The sequence below is a fragment of the Oncorhynchus kisutch genome, linkage group LG26, assembly GCF_002021735.2.
Source record: "Oncorhynchus kisutch isolate 150728-3 linkage group LG26, Okis_V2, whole genome shotgun sequence".
Lineage (NCBI taxonomy): Eukaryota > Metazoa > Chordata > Actinopteri > Salmoniformes > Salmonidae > Oncorhynchus > Oncorhynchus kisutch.
The window spans coordinates 33,066,758-33,071,950 of record NC_034199.2 but is presented as its reverse complement, the minus strand read 5'-3'; positions in this window follow the sequence as shown (position 1 = coordinate 33,071,950).

The window sequence follows — 5,193 nt, the reverse complement described above, 5'->3', positions numbered from 1 at the left end:
GGATGGGTGGCAAGCAACAGACACCAGTTTTTCTGGGATGGGAGAGGCCTGAAAACTTGGTCTGGTCCTGGGCGTTAAGAAGCATAACTAAGCCCCCATGTGGTGGACACTACCCTGCAGGACACTACCCGGCATTGTGAGTGCTGGTCAAACTAAATAGGAGAGAGAGCCTGAGAACCTGATCTGGTCTTGGGTTGGCCATGGGTAGTGAGGAGTGACGAAAGCATGGAAATACACTGGATTTAAACCTATTACTCGCCAAGTGGACTGTCATCATTACCAGACATGTTCTGTGGATTAACAGAACATCAGATAAGGACAGTTGAAATGCTGTATTTATTACTATATTACAACTAAAACAAGACCGTCTGAACACCAAACTGGTCCATAAAACCAAGGCATTTGCTCCACCACCAAATTCCTCTCTCCCCTACTACGTAAAGTACAGTGCATCCCCTCTCCAACAGTTTGAACTGAGGAATAAAACTGTGCCAAAACATTTGGAGAGATGTCCTTCCTCCGCAGTTACATTTTCATTAAGGAAACACAAGAGCTACAGAGATCGAGGACATTGAACACTCTTCTATTCATGTTTGACAATAATGTTGAGATAGTACAGGTAGACAGACACCATATCTGTGGGAGGCCAGATCCATGTGTCTCAGATTACTGCCAGATGATTCTTGTTTTTGCTGCTAGTAGAGGGGGAATACTGTCATCCAGAAAGAAATATTTTGATTTTGGCCTTTTAGATTTTTGGGCAATTTGATTGGACTTATTAACCATTCTGGCACAGCCAAACCTCTCTCTTCATTGTTTCCCCAGCCAGAAGCACATCCGATTCTCCATCGGTTCATTTTAATGATCTTTTATCTATCGCATTGCAGCTAGAGAAAAGGCAGATAGCCTACTCCATTTCACTGTTCATTTTCTCTGCTTTGTGGTTTCTGTTTGTAATTTCTCAGTGTGTTTGCATAATGAAGGACAATCCACAGATGGAGCACTTTATTAATAATGAAGACAAGCAGCAGGGTAGAAGAGAGAAGGGCTAGAACAGCATTACCCAAACTCGGTCGTGGGGGACCCCAAGGGGTGCAGGTTTTCGTTTTTACCCCAGCACTGCACAGCTGATTCAAATAATCAGGGGGTGGAGACCCTGGGAAAGCCTGGCCTAGAACCCTGGTCTAGAAACACTGACAGGAGGACTAGAAACGTGTTCATTGGCTCACCACTACCATGATAATAGAATGAAAAGTGGAATGAAAAGGAATAAAAAGTCAGGGAGTTTTTGGAGAAGCATTGTGTTATTTACAGTATTTTTTATTTTAGTCAAACCGAGATGTTTCCTGGACGGTGTGTTTATCTCCAGTTCTCTTCCTTAATTAAAAATATTACTTGCCAAGTGAGTTCCAGCTGAAGCACTTCAAAACCTAGAGTCGACTAGGTGAAAACTGCCGATGTGTTCTTTCTTGAGCAAGTCACTTAACATTAATTGCTCCTGTAAGTTTCTCTGCTAAATGACTATGATTTCAATGCAAAATGTTGTGATAGGCTAGCTAGCTAGTAGGAAAAGCTACAATGGCAGGTTCATGAAAGTGAATATATGCCTGTTTATATAGCTGAAGTAGTACAGAGCCTAGTCTACATTGGTAGAACTACATTGCTAGCATTGCTACAGAGCTTATAGTCCTTGCCAACAAAGCTACATTGGAAGAACCATGGGAAAATATAGAGCTGTTTCGATAGCTGATCATGAGGCATTACAGAGCCTAGTCCTTGTGGACACAGACCGCTACAGTGATAGAGTTGCTAGAGAACTTATAGTCCTTGCGGACAATATCCATGTTTGGATATTAGGCCTGATTGGATAGCTGGAGCCTCTCTAAGGCAGGGTTTCTCAAAATCAGTCCTGGGCCCCTCCCTTTGTGCATATTTCGTTTTTTGCCCTAGAAAATAAAGCTTGGTTACTTGAATCAGCTGTGCAGTGCTAGGGTAAAAACCAAAATGTGTACACGGTGGGGTTTACGCCAGTATGTTTAATCACTGGTGTCCACTGACTCCACTGGTTTTGTAGACCATGGTTTCTCAAACTCAGTACTGCCCCTCTGTACTGCCCCTTATATGAATGCAATCAGACACAGGCTCTCAAAATCCTAGCATAGTATCACACAGGGCTTTTAGCTGGCAGGGTGTTATAGCTTTCCTTGTCCACTAAAGCTGCTACGTTCTGCTGTTCTGTTCCGTGGGGAAATCATGTCACCCAACATCTCCAATCAACATGCCAGAGAGAAATATTGGCGGACAGGGCAATAGTTTCCAATCCTTAGCGGGGTAAAAGGCAGAGATATTAGCATTCCACAGATGTTACGAGATCAATGCATCAATGTTACAATAGGTTGTCTGAGAATCAGCATTTAGGCGCTGTGTTGAGCTATAATGGCAGCAAGGGAAGCCAGTTGAGTTTTACTTAATCTCAAAAGATGACTAAAGAAATGTACACTACATGACCAAAAATATGTTGAACCCTGCTCTTCGAACATCTCTTTCCAAAATCATGGCCATTAATATGGAGTTGGTCAACCCTTTGCTGCTATAACAGCCTCCACTCTTCTGGGAAGGCTTTCCACTAGATGTTGGAAGATTGTTGCGGGGACATGCTTCCATTCAGACACAAGGGTGTTCCAATTCATCCCAATGTGTTTGATGGGGTTGAGGTCAGGGCTCTGTGCAGACCAGTCGATTTCTTCCACACCGATCTCGACAAACCATTTCTGTATGGACCTCGCTTTGTTCACAGGGGCATTGTCATGCTGAAACAGGAAAGGGCCTCCGGAGAACACATTTCGGAGAACGCGTTTCCACTGCTCCAGAGTCTAATGGCGGTGTGCTTTACACCACTCTAGCTGACGCTTGGCATTGCGCATGGTGATCTTAGGCTCCCGACAAACCGTTCATGTGCTGACGTTGCTTCAAGAAGCAGTTTGGAACTCGGTAGCGAATGTTGCAACTTACAACAGACAATTTTTAAGTGGTACCCGCTTCAACACTCTGAGGTCCTGTTCTGTGAGGTTGTGTGGCCTACCACTTTGCGGCTGAGCTGATATTTCTCCTAGTTTACACTTCACAATAACAGCACTTACAGTTGATTTAAACAGCTCTAGCAGGGCAGACATTTTACAAACTGACTTGTTGTAAAAGTGGCATCCTATGACGGTGCCACGTTAAAAGTCACTGAGCTCTTCAGTAAGGCCATTCTATTGCCAATGTTTGTCTATGGCGATTGCATGGCTGTGTGATCGATTTTATACACCTGACTGCAACTGGTGTGGCTGAAATAGCCAAATACACTAATTCAAAGGGGAGTCCACATACTTTTGTATATATAATGTACAGTATGTAGCAAACACTGTTGAAGTGGAATGGTGTGTATTTAAAAACTGACTACCATAAAGCAGCTAAATGAGGAGCAACTTAAACAAGGCCAAAATTATTTTGAAGAAGCGACCGGTGAGGAGTTTTAGAAGTGAGAGTCAGAGTCATAATCTTTAATGAATTATGTATTTGATGGTTGCTTTAGGAAAATTGTTTAGGTACAAAAGGAGCACAAATATTTCCTCTCTTTCATTTCAACACTGATTGTGCACACACATTTGAATCAACAATGTTAAAAGTGTCACATTTATTTCATTCAGCTACTATTGTATTTATGGTTTTGGGGTATAATAATCAAAACAGATGTAACCCTGACATCTGAAAGAGCATTGTAAATTGTGTTAATGATGATGATGATGTTTCTTACTCTCAATGGGGGAGATTCATAATGGCAATAGATTGTTGTTTCTTTGACTGCGTTGCTGTGAGTTGGGGCACAGACATTGTGGTGAAGGCCTCTTTCACACTGTTGTATTTCAATGTTACTCTGAACTGGGTCCACTCCTGGATCAACAACTTGGAGAAAATACTTCAAGTACATAATGGAAAGATTCCTGTATTTCTTACAATACGAAATATTCATTTCTAAGGTCACTTCTTGCAATTGTTATGGTATTGAAATGTACAGTCTGATCCAATATGCCGTTCATGTTTCTTCATTGTCTGACGTATCCCATTGCACATAGATGGGATTTAAAACCCTACATATACAAGTCAATACTGTATGAGAAGCTGCACTCAGTGCGTCTTGCAACTTGACACAATGCTTATTGTTTCAGTGAAGATACCTGTTAAATAACAAAAAATATTCATACAATTCATCATATATTATAACACACAAAAACGGTACATTTATCACACTCAGCTCATTTTACAGTGGTACTATAGTTTATTCATTCCTTTGAAACAACAGGAAAAGACTGCAGTTGTAGAGTAAGCACAGTTTACAATACATGGTGGTTTGATGGTAACACTTAACTAATAAACGGGAGAGCATTTTTTTTTAAATGTCACACAGGCATAATACAGAATGGTTGTTCCTGATCATTTTACTACTGTTCTTCAACCGAGAAAATGTGAATAGTATTTTTATAGATAGTGGAAGAATTGGCCAGGTGCATTTGTAAATAGTAGGAAAGCCATGCTTTTTGGGCTGCCATGTTTTCGATTCCTCTTTTATCCTTGGCATATTACTGCTTTTTGTTTAATATTATTGTGTATTATCAGTTTTCTTCTTGGTTTTTATGTCTGTATATATATATATATATATGTATTTGACCTGTGAATTCTGATTTGAAAAAGCTTGCCGGCTTTCTAGTGCCCCGCTGTTTTCCTCGTATCTGTATTTAGCACAACTTGGTGGACTTTGTGTTTTAAAAACCTCTTGCTCACTGTATAGAGGTGCTTTTTCCTTGTTTTGGGTGTACCTTTTATCTTTCAGTTACCTCTCCACCCCCCACCCCCCTTGCCATCCTCTCCTCTCCCCCTCCCCTATCCATCCTCCTCTCTCCTTCCTCTCCATCCTCCCCTCTCCATCCTCTCCTCTCCCCCCTCTCCTCTCATTCTCTTCTCTCCTTCTCCTCTCCATCCTCTCCATCCTCTCCTCCCCCCTCCATCCTCTCCTCTCCCACCCCCTCCTTACTCCATCCTCTCCTCTTCTTCCCCTCCCCTCTCCATCCTCTCCTCCCCCCTCCATCCTCTCCTCTCCCACCCCCTCCCCTCTCCATCCTCTCCCACCCCCCTCCCCTCTCCATCCTCTCC